The sequence below is a fragment of the Sorex fumeus genome, unplaced genomic scaffold, assembly GCF_029834395.1.
Source record: "Sorex fumeus unplaced genomic scaffold, SorFum_2.1 ptg000058l, whole genome shotgun sequence".
Classification (NCBI taxonomy): domain Eukaryota; kingdom Metazoa; phylum Chordata; class Mammalia; order Eulipotyphla; family Soricidae; genus Sorex; species Sorex fumeus.
In genome coordinates, this window is record NW_026606115.1 from 12,321,674 (window position 1) to 12,334,233 (window position 12,560).

A 12,560-nucleotide genomic window follows, 5' to 3' on the forward strand; every position below is an offset into this window, starting at 1 on the left:
TCTTGATTGTGTTTTCATTGCCCTTGAACTTGAATCTCAAATATGCCTCTGATATTGAGCTCCAGGAATTGTACTACCTGTGTTTTCTCATGCATTTTAAGGTTTGTGTCTAATATCCAAGTATTTAATACATTTTTGGCTAATTTTATCATGTTATATAGTGATCTAGTTTGGTTTTTTTCTTGCTCTCTTGTTTGCTTTTTGTTTTGTATATGGGAATCCAGTTTCCCCCATGCTATTCATGTAAATGGATCCTTTCTCCATTATATAGTGCTGACTATCCTTTATCATGATTAGATATCTTATACCAAAAATCTTATTTCTTTGCTCTCTATTTTATTTCACTGCTCTGTATGCTTGTTTTGTTCTATAAAAAAAACAAAACTAGAGCTGGGTAGAGGAGGCCCAGTCCTGAACCGAGTAGGCTTGGAGATCTCCGCTCCAGGTCCCACACACCTGGGTTCTCTGCCGGTTCCTCGTCCAAGCATGTGGAGAGTGGTCTCAGCATGGCTTTGGCTGGGTCCCGGAAGTCTTCAGCTGTTGGGGCTCTACTCAGGCTGGAGAGGGAACTCAATCCATCCTCCTCCAAGGGGCTCTGGTGAGGACAGCCAGGCGTGGGGGCAGGAATGATAAGATCTGAAAACATTTGTTTGCTGGCTGTTGAATGAGGTTCAGTTTTGGAGCTGGGCCATTTCCAAGTTGGAGCGCACCAGGTTTGACTGCATGATGCTATGGCTTCAGGTAGAAAGGGAAATCTGCTATCTCCAATTCTGAGAAGGTCTCAGAATTCTCAGCCCAAACCAGTCTACCTGGGCAGGTTTTACAATAAAATGTTCTTTTGGAGATATGACCCTCCCGTTGATCGTCGATTTGCTCGAGCGGGCCCAGTAACGTCTCCATTGGAGACTTTGTTGTTACTGTGTCTGGCATATCGAATACTCTCAGTAGCTTGCCGGGCTCTCCGAGAGGGGCGGAGGAATCGAACTCGGGTCGGCCATGTTGGCCGCGTGTAAGGCGAACACCCTACCCGCTGTGCTATCGCTCTCTTCAAGTAAGATGGTGGATGTGGACAGGGGCTGCTGGAATTTCCTGTACTGAAAGGGGATGAAATCCCCACCCCCATTCTGAGAACACCCTGGAGACAGGTTCTACCTGAAAAGATTCATTTGATCATTCTTTTGAGTATAGATATGATGAGCCATTTCTAAGTTGCAGGGTGTCTGGTATGAGTGTGGGCTATTGTGATGTCAGGCCTGTCCACATTCTGAGAAGACTCCAGAGTTCTCATCCTGAACCAGTCTACTGGGAAGATTTGATGGTATCATCTTCATTTCTTTAATTTCTTCTGTTTGTTGGGTTATATCCAGCAGAACTCAGGGATCACTCCTGGCTCTGAGATCATTCCTGGAGGTGCCCAGGGAACTATATTTGTGCTGGGCATTTAACTAGGCTTGCTGCCTACAAGGTAAAACTCATGACCTTTGTACTATTTCTACAGTCATAAGATTATATTCTTAATTTTTCTTTCTAACAATTCACTGATTTTTATGGAAATGTAATATATTTTGCTACTTCAATGAATTTGTCAATTACTTCTAGTATATTTTCATGGAGTTTTTAGGGTTTTCTATGTACATTCTTTCACCAATAAATAGTAATAATTTTATTCTTTTAAATTTGAGTTATTTTTACACATTTTTATTGAATGATTATACTTTCTAGTACTTTGGACACCACATTGAAAAATATAGGAGTAGGATTTGAATTCAATTAATCCAGTTTTAGATAAAAGTCCATATTCTAAATATCTATGTTTTTGTCTGACAGCATAACTTCAAGCTACATATTTACCATGTTCTCTTGAAATCCATTACTTATATAGGTTATGCTAATATCTCAAGTTTTTTAGGGCTAGGTAGTTCTATCTCACGACTGATTTTACAAACACACATACTATATATGTATATATGTATGTATATATAGTGAAATACAGAGTCAGTAATTGTAAAAACAATTAACTGGAAAATTCTATACAGAGGGTTTAGGACAGGAGAGTTAGCTATGGCTACCTCTCTACTTTTAAGTATGCTTTATTTATTAAAAATAGTCAAATACTTTTAAATAGGAGCAATTTTCAAAGTATGTACAGAACTGTAGAAAACTCTGGGATCATGGGAGCATGGAAACAATAGCGTTTAGTTCTGCCTAGAGAGGTCAGGGAGAGCTATTGAGAATGGTGTAGTGTTTACATTGGGATATAAAGAAATGGATTTACACGCAGATAAAAAGGAAATGAATTTATCCTGGGCCAAGAGAAAGGCATGAGAAGCATTAGAGGTGTGCTAAAGAAAAGCAGTGTGGTGCAACAATTATCTAGGATACATGGGTAAGATAATCGAAGATCTTCCTGAGGGCGCAGGTAGATGCCTATTAATCAATTAAAAGTTAATCCTGTAGCTAGAGTAAAACTACCAGCAAATTTTAAATAGAGGAAATAATGAAAAATTTATATTGCAGAAATCTAGTAGTGAAAGATGGAGAAGAGCATATGTCAGGGAAACTACAAATATAGGATTACTATAGTACAGTAGAGTGATCTTGAAATTATGAATCCAGGAATCCACAATAAGAATGAAGAAAAGGAAAGAAACATAAGAGACATTTTAGACACTCTGGTAACTCATAATGATATGAGGTAGGAAAAAAATGGAAAAGGGGATTCTCAGTTTTATGACCTGAGGAACTAGATAGATGGCATTGCAAAAAATAGGTAAGAAACATGCGAGAGATATTAAGGTAAGAATCAGTATGAATTTGGTATTAGATATATTGACCTTGATGTATATTGAGAGGGATTATCCACCAGGGTCTATGTTCAGCAGGAAGTTTAACATAAATCTTAAGATCGGGTGAAAAAGGTAGGATATTAGATTTGGCATTCATTATTATACAAATCAGTCACTGAAATTAAAGATGTGAGTGAAACTGATATTTTTAATTAATCATGACATGGGCCATCCTATTTTAAAAGGGAACTGTCTACATCTTTAGATAGAAGCTTGCTTTTCCATGACTCATCACCTAAACTTTTTAATGGGGTGATTATTCCCCTATGCATCATTTCTATGGGCTGGAGCGATAGCACAGCAGGTAGGGCATTTGCCTTATGCAGCCAACATGGCCAACTCGAGTTTGATTCCTCCGCCCCTCTCGGAGAGCCAGGCAAGCTACAGAGAGCATCTCGCTCGCACGGCAAAGCCTGGCAAGCTACTTGTGATATATTCGATGTGCCAAACATAGTAACAACAAAGTCACAATGGAGACATGACTGGGCCCGCTCGAGAAAATCGATGAACAATGGGAGGACAGTTACAGTGACAGTGACAGTGGCATCATTTCTATATGCTTAGGGAAAATAGATCAGTGTCTATGGAGAACACATAGGGTTGATTACTATTCTGAAGGGATTAAGCCAGTGTTCCCTGATGCTTTCTTCCTGTTTCTGAAGCTAGCTGCAGGTATCTGTGGAGTTATTGCAATGACCACTCCATAGTGTGCATTGCAAGGCGGGACTTAAAACATCACTTGTCCCCTTGCCATTATAGTTGATGAATTCTTGAACTCAGAGCAAAGCTAGACATTACCCTTTACTCCTTAATTGAAAATAAAGAATCAGAGGAAAGAGCAAAAGCATTTATACTAAATTGTTCGGTGGTCCTGGCTAAGTATACCTTCTCTGTAACTTTGGAAACAATTACATCTGCAGAATACACCTTATCAAAAACTTTGTATCAAATGAACTGAGAAATATAAAAATGTTACTTTACAAGCAAAATATGCTATACTTTTAGGCACCACAATCGTTTTAATTTACTTTTCAATCTATCAGTATTCCACTAAACTGCAGTATTTTACTCCACCTCCATTTACTTTCCTATGTATAACAGAGTTCATAATGCTATTATAAAATTGTTATTTCTCTTCTATGTAAGGGAGTGACTGAGTTGTAATCTGACATATTAAAAACTGAATTAATTTAAAGACTTTGAGTAAGTAATAATTTTAAAGGCTAGATATTTCTATGAACTACTTGACATTATTCTAATCTTTCATGTATCTTCATCTGTTATCTTGTTTTCTTCAAGAAATTCATTTAAGCATACACTACAGAATGCAAAACCAAGTAAGAAGAGGAAATAAATTTTTTCTTGGAAATCTCTTTCTGATCTACAGAAAAAAGTTTCCCTTAATTACATTAATAAAAACAAACAACTAAAAAACATATCATTGCTTTTCACGGCTAGTGTCTTCAGTTGCATAAAAATAAGAAAGTGTCAAACTCTAAGGTGTGCATAGTTCCCAAAGACGACAAATGAGTGGAAAAACATGTATTAATATCAGAGAAACAGTTTTGTACAGGTAAGTATAGAGGGAGATATTCTAGTAGAAAAATTATTCTGCCCCTAAATTGATTGCCTAACAAGGAAAAACAAAGAAGAATGAAGATTTGAAATCTGAATGAGATAGTAAAATAAGGTGTATCAAAACATATTTGAATTGATCTTTCATAGTTTGGGTTAACCTTATATAGTCCAGTATTCTTGAGCATTCCAGTTCATAATATCTAAGTCTTTTCAAGCTTCAGGGTCCCAAAATCTTGTGATAAGAAATAGGCAAAAAATAGTCACTGAGACTAGCGTAAGACACAACATCAAAGTAGAGAATATATTTCTGGTGAGACCACAACTGTTCCTAGGCTTCTGAACTAGAAACCTGATTGATCTTATGTCCCACATTTCCCTATAACAAGTTACTAAGCCCTGCTCATCTCTCTTCTACACTTTCGATAAATATCTCACTACATTTTCCAACTGCTGTTGCCCTGATATAGCCCTTATTACTTACTGTCCAGAATTCTGTTTTAGCCTCATAAGGTAAAGGTAAAGGTAAAGGCCCTCCCGTTGATCGTCGATTTGCTCGAGCGGGCCCAGTAACGTCTCCATTGGAGACTTTGTTGTTACTGTGTCTGGCATATCGAATACTCTCGGTAGCTTGCCGGGCTCTCCGAGAGGGGCGGAGGAATCGAACTCGGGTCGGCCATGTTGGCCGCTTGTAAGGCGAACGCCCTACCCACTGTGCTATCGCTCCAGCCCTCATATATGGTATAAATGCATACAATATATCCCTTTCAATCTGTCTACATACTGTCACCAGATTTATTCTGCCTTGATATTATCCTTTGTTCAAACTTCTCAGTACTATCATACTATTTACAGGATAAAGTCACAAACTCATTCTGATGTGTCCTATGCCTTCCAATATCTGGAAATAGACACATCTTCAATATGGAAGAACTAATTTCAGCATCCCAGCACAATCTATATTTCCCAACAAACACATAAAGTTCCTGCTCTAAGTGACCTTTCTAAATATTACCTATACTTTGATAGGTAAATTTCACCTCAAATTCCGCTTTATTCAAAAATCTATTTAGTGCAAGTTTAATATGTACCGGGACTTTAAATATCTTTGCTAGTTTTTCAAGGTTTTGGTGACAGACCTATCTTCTAAATTTATCATTTAAAACCCAACTTTCCCACCTGATTCTCTCCAGTCATTCACTGTTCTTTTGTTTGAGGGAAACACCCGGTGTACTCAGGGCTTACTTCTGCTCTGTGCTCAGATCACCCTTGGCAGAACTCAGAGGAACATACATGGTGCCATAGCTGGAACCTTCGCCAGCTACATGCAAGAGAAGTGCTTTATCCACTGTACAATCTCTGGTCCCAATTCATATATATATTATTGAGCCACTGTTATCTGTATAATTTATCTTCCCAATACATTATAAGATTCTTCGAACAAGTATTTAGTTCAATATTGATTCTATTCTTATCCAACTGACATTGCACATCTTGCAAATAAAATATTGCCTTAGATATGATTAGGAGATAATGTTTGACATATTATTGTAACATTATATTTATATTTGTAAATTTTATTGCTCTATGAGGGAGTTACTTTGTGACATCATACAAAAATTCTAAATGAAACAGGTATAAGTTAATGAAGTGGCTATTTTAGTCATAATAAAACTGATTTCCAAGTCTAGAATGAAAACACATCTTAATGATTAAACATAAAAAATGATTAAATGTTATATTTTGGAGAATTAAAGAAACATGTCATATGAAAGAAAAATGATGTCTGCTATAAGCCAAAAAAGAAAATTCAAACCATTAAGACATTGGAATAAGTGGTTCCTGGATTTATTTATTTATAATTTTGTTCACTATCCATGATTTTAAAAGCTTTTAGTAACAGAATTTTGTGCACTTAATATTTCAGTTCCAATTCTACCACCAGTATTACCATCCCTTCATTAATGTGCCACATTTCCCTCCCTCTCTCCACTCTGCTTCTTTAGAAAATTACTTTTAAAATTTACTCATTATAATTTGGACCATATGTTTATAAGTGTTGACTCTTTTGGTTTTGATATGCACTATTAACTCAACTCTAAACCACTGAGATGTGCAACACTCTAACTAATTCCATTGTGCTATTGCCAGTACACCTCCTCATTTACTCCCCCACCCCCAATTCTCCTTTCCTGCCATTCCCATTTCTATAATCCAGTGCCAAGAATATATCATCATTGGATGCATCTCACTCCCTTGTCTTGTCACTCTATATACCACAGATAAGTGAGAACATCAGGTATTATTCCTTCTCCCTTTGATTTACTTCAATTAACACGATACCTCAGAGTTCCTACCAGTTTGCAGCAAATTGCAAAATCTCATCTTTTCTTGTGGCTGCATAGTATTCCATTGTATATGTATACCACAACTACTTTATTCATTTATCAAGCATAGACACTTGGATTATTTTATTTTAATATCCTGGATATTATAGTGAGCATTGTGATTAAGATATTTGTGTTTATATATTTTCAAATTAATATTTTTGTATTTTGGGAGTTGATGCCAAGAACTGGATTTGCTGAGTCATATAGAAACAATTGAAAAAACTATTAGTTTTGAGAAATCTTCATGCCTTTATCCATAGAAACTGGGGATTCCTGGTTTTAGACAGGAGAACTAATTGAAAATTCTCAATAATTTCTAGTTATAAATTTATTTAGGTGTCCTTACAGTGTATAGACTAGTTTAAAAAAAGAAGACCAGAGGTGATCTAGCACCAGATAAATATGCTTATGGACATTTTCATTTATCATTTCACCTACCCCTCTCACTATTTACTCCTTTATGGGTTTTCAGTTATCACTGAAGGCCCATTCTCTTTCTGTCACACACACACACACACACACATACACACAAACACACAAACAAACAGTTTTTAACATTAAAGTACTTCTCTATGCATACATATGAGTAACAGAAATACAGAGTTAGCATACTATTAGCTGACTTGGTTAAGTTTGCTATTTTCTGCCTCAAATTAAATTGGTGAATGCGTGAGCACTATTTGTTCGGAAATCGAATGCCAACAACTCTCCGGTGTCTTGGTTCCTGCCTTCAACCACCTCACATTAAAAGTTAATATGGCCCTCAGTTTTTCTTCTCAGTGCTCTTCCTGAGGCATGGCTTTGAATTCTCCCTTATTCTCAGCTGGTCCCTGGCTTCCCAATGAAATAAAAATGTTGTAATATCCGAGATTATTCCCAAGTATGTTCTCAAGACTTTTATAGCACTTGGAATTTGACAGGGTTGAGTGCTTCACTTGATCACTTGACATCCCTTTCGTTACTTATCTGTTTGCTTGAGCGGCGCCAGTAATGTCTCCATCCGTCCCTGTCACATGCTAGTGAAGCCCAATGGCGTCTGCTCACTCCAGAAACACGAAGAGCTTCAAACCATTCATTCAGGGTCTTGACGAAGAATTCTGACAATCTCGAAGGTTATCAACCACACGATCTTTTGATGTCCCTTGTAATCCAGTTGGTAACAGCTCTAGTCCAGTGTTCATCTCCAAATTGCATTATGTGTCTAGACCATCTGATTTTCAATGTCTTGGCAATTGAGACAGTGTCCCTAATTCTTGATCATCGACTGAGGTTGGAACTCCGGAATCTTTCTCTCACTTCAGTGAAGCGTGATACTCCAAGCATAGCTCTTTCGATTCCTCTTTGGGAGACCCAAATAGTGTTCTCATCCTGTTTTTGTAGGACTCAGGTCTCTGAGGCGTATGTTAATGCAGGAAGAACGATATTTGATGGGGTTCAAATATTGTTTGAGCCATGGGAACACCTGCAAGGGCAACTAGAGACCACCCTAAAAGCCTCTATCCCTCTCAGAGAGCCTGCCAAGCTACCAAGAGTATCCCGCCCTCACGGCAGAGCCTGGCAAACTATCTGTGACATATTAGATATGCCAAAAACAGTAAATACAATAGCTATCTTTTCCCTGACCCTGAAAGAACTACCAATACAGCAGCGTTAAGAAGGATGAGGAAGGAGAGGTTATCATGTATATCCCTTTATCCACTTTCAGCACTCAGTTCTTGTCTAGAGTTATCACTTCCAACTATCATTGCCATAGTGATCTCTTATCTATCCTAACTTGTCACCTCCTCAGCCCCCAAGACATTCCACTTATGGTAAGTTACCATTCATGGACCAGTCCTTCTGGCCTTTGTTTCCACTGCCTGTGAATATTAGTCTCATATTATGTTTATTTTATGTCCTACAGATGAGTGCAATCATTCTTTAGACAAAGAATGATTTGTCTTTTGTTTTTCCTTGTGGTTTAATAGTATTTTAGAAAACCTTCAAAAATAGGTTCTGTTGGTTGTTATTGGGCTAGAGCGATAGCACAGTGGTAGGGCGGTTACCTTGCACGCAGCCAACAATGGCCGACCCGAGTTCGATTCCTCCACCCCTCTCAGAGAGCCTGGCAAGCTACCGAGAGTATCTCACCCACACGGCAGAGCCTGGCAAGCTACCCGTGATGTATTTGATATGCCAAACACAGTAACAACAAAGTCTCCAATGGAGATGTTACTGGGCCCGCTCGAGCAAATCGAGGAACAACGGGAGGACAGTGAACTCTTGAACTCTTGAACTTGGTTGTTATCAACCATTTTCACATGGGCCCTTACACAACTCATAAAAAAGAGCATACTCCTACCAACAACATATCTCATTGCAATGAGTAATTTACTGTGAAAAATTTCCTTAAGAAGTGTTGGTGTATATAATGTCTCAGTGATGAACCATCAGGGTAATGAATTCAATCAAACATGGAATTTGAAAGCACAAACATCTTTAACACAGGGCTTCAATTAAGGTTCTATACTTCACAGTTGTTAATATCCTACCACTTTGTTACACTGAATATATACATGGATAGGATCACTTTCATGGAAGCTTGAAATCTATATCTTAAATTATTGAAATATATATTACTAGTATTATTCACCATATATCTTAAATATTTTTTAATTTCTATTTAAGCATTTTTATTTACAATGCAGTTAATAATAAAGCTCAGGCATATAATATTCCAAAACCACACCCACCACCAGAGTTCTAATAATCCTCACCAATGTCTCAGGGCCCTTCCCATCATCACTCCACTCCACCCTCTTGGCAAACTCAGTTCTGAAGTCTCACTCTGTTATTCCTTTAACGGTCGTTCTGTTTATAGTCTACATATGAGAGAGATCATTCTGAATGTATACCCCTAGATCTGAATGACTTCATGATACCTTCTAGTTCTATTCATGTAGTAGAAAATTACATGATGTTATCTTAGAGATGAGTAGTGTTCCATTGTACATATAGACAACAGTTTATCCACTTATCTATTGTTGGTCACTTTGTTTACAGATCTTGCCTCTTGTGAATAATGAGCATATGAGTAAAAATACCTTTTCAAAACAGTGTTTTAGTGATTCTTGGTATAGATGCCAATAAGTAGAATTTCTGAGTCATATATAGGCTCAATTCTTAATTTCTTTGAGAAGTCTCCATATTATTTTCCACAGAGACCAAACTATATGACATTCCCACCAATAGTGAATGGAATTTCCTTTTATCCTACATCACCAACAGCATTGATTGTTTCTATACTTCTTGATGTGTGCCAGTCTTTCTAGTGAGAGGTGATATCTCATTGTCCTTTTGACATGCATTTCCCTTATGATAAGCAATGAAGAATACTTTTTCATATACCTAATGGTCATATATATGTCTTCTTTGAGGAAGTGTCTGTTCAGCTTTTCTTTCCATTTTTGGATGTGTTGTTTACTTTTTGTTAAGTTTTGTGAGTATATACTATTTTTTTGTTATTAACCCTTTACCAGATGTGTGATGAACAAATATTTCCACCCAGTATAAAAGATATCTTTTTTATTCTAGTCATCAATTCTTTTTCTGTACAGAGGCCTCTTAATTTGATGTAGTCCCATTTAAATGTTTTGTTTATTTTTTGGTTAAAGGTATCTAGTCATTAAAGATGGCTACAGAGGCCATATTATGAAGACTTCTACTTGTATCTTCCTAAAGTGAATTCACAGAGTCACATAAAATATGAAAAACTTATATAGATTTTGAATACAGCGTGAGCTAGGAATCCAAGTTCTTTTTTTCATGTGGTTAACAATTTCCCATTATCAGTTGTCAAAGAGCCTTTCTTTGTTCTACTTCATACCTTGGTCAAAGAGGGTCTATCTCTGGGCTATCAATTTTATTTCATTGGTTTGACCCTACCTTTATAGCCAGTGCCACACAGTCTTGTTTACTGTTGTTTTATAGTATAAACTAAAGGTGAGCAAAGAGGTTCTAGATATGTAGGACAATAGGTAGGGTGCTAATTTTGCACATTATCAACCTGAGTTTAATCACCAGCACACCATATGGAACTCTGAGCCCCACCAGGAGAGTTCCCTGACTACAAAGTAATGAGTAAGCTCTAAGAACCAATAGGTGTGCCACCCGATCCTACCCTCACCAAAAGTAAAACCCAGTAATGTTGGTTGGGGGAAAAAAGCTTCCCATCTTTTTTTTTCAGGATTGCTTTAACTGTTCAGGGAACTGTAACAGTACTTGGTCAATGTCCCTGAAAAACATAATAAGAATTTTTGTTTGGTTGTTTTTTTTTATTGGCAATAGGAGTTTTTATGGGAACAACATTGAATCAGTATACTTCCTTAGATAGGATCATCTTTTTAACAAACAATGATCCTTCAAATTCATGAACGGGGAAGTTTTTATTTCTTTTTATCTTTTTCTATTTGCTATAGTTGACATAATTTTTTATAGAAAGCTTTACCTCCTTTATTAAACTGATTCATAGATAGATTATTTTTGAAGGAATACAACCAATACTTGATTCTGTGAGGGATACAAACATATTGTTTATAAGAGTTTTGGAGTCTTTATGATTTTCTAAGTACAATATCATGTCATTTGCAAATAGTGATTCTTTGACTTCTTTTCCCATATGAATCCTCGTAATGTATCTTCTTGTCTATTTTATGTGATAAGGATCTCCAATTGTAATTGAATAATAGTGTTGAGAATGGACATCCCTGTCAACTGAATTTTTAAAATTTTATGTTTTCAATTGAATCACTATAAGACACATGGCTACAAATTTGTTCATTATTGGATTTCAGTTATACAATGTTCCTTCAACCATCCCTTCACCAGTATACATTTCCCACCATTAATGTTCCAAGTTTCCCTTCCAACCCCTCCCCCAGTCTGCTTCTATGGCAGGAGTTTTTCTTTCTCTCTCTCACTCTCTATCTCTTTTGTTGGGGGCATATGCTTTACAATATGGTACTAAAAGATTTTCATGTTTACTCCCTTATTTACTTTCAGCACTCAGTTCTTATCCAGAGTCAACTGAATTTTTAAGAGTAATAAATTATATCCTCTCTTGTTTAAGTTTCTGAACAATAGCATACGACCCTTAGTGGTTACTATTCCTTTCACAATAAATAATTTAATCACTCTGATGCAGTTTAGCTGGTCTTGCAAATATAATTGGATTCAAGGGTCAAGATTACAAAATTATTTAAAAGGAAAGTACAAGACAATTAAGAATAGAAAGCACTATGTTATCAATAGAGAATATGCCAAACAAAACACTTATGCTCTCAAATTTCTAAAAGAAGATGATTGCAAACTGTTGTTTCTACTCTTTGAACTCAAGTTTTTGGGCTCCTTATTTTTGTGTCTTTTAGAATAAGAAGGAAAATAAATTGGTTTGATGAGTCCTCAGTGTTTTTCTGGTAAAACATTTGGTTTATGAAAATGCAATCAGGAATAGCTTTGTAATTCATGGTGACTCAATTAAAAATTGGTCTGTTTTTATCTTAACATAGAAAATTAATCAGAGCTCATTAAAGATAAGATTTAACTTAAGATTCAGAAAAAAATTTCCTTGTACCTTAACACCACCTATCTTAGTTCATAGGGACAAAACTTTTTAATAGGATCAGAGATATATTACAGGGAGTTGGATGTTTTCCTTGCACATGGCTCACCCCAGTACCAAATATTGTTCTTAACCACCAGCAGAAGTCAT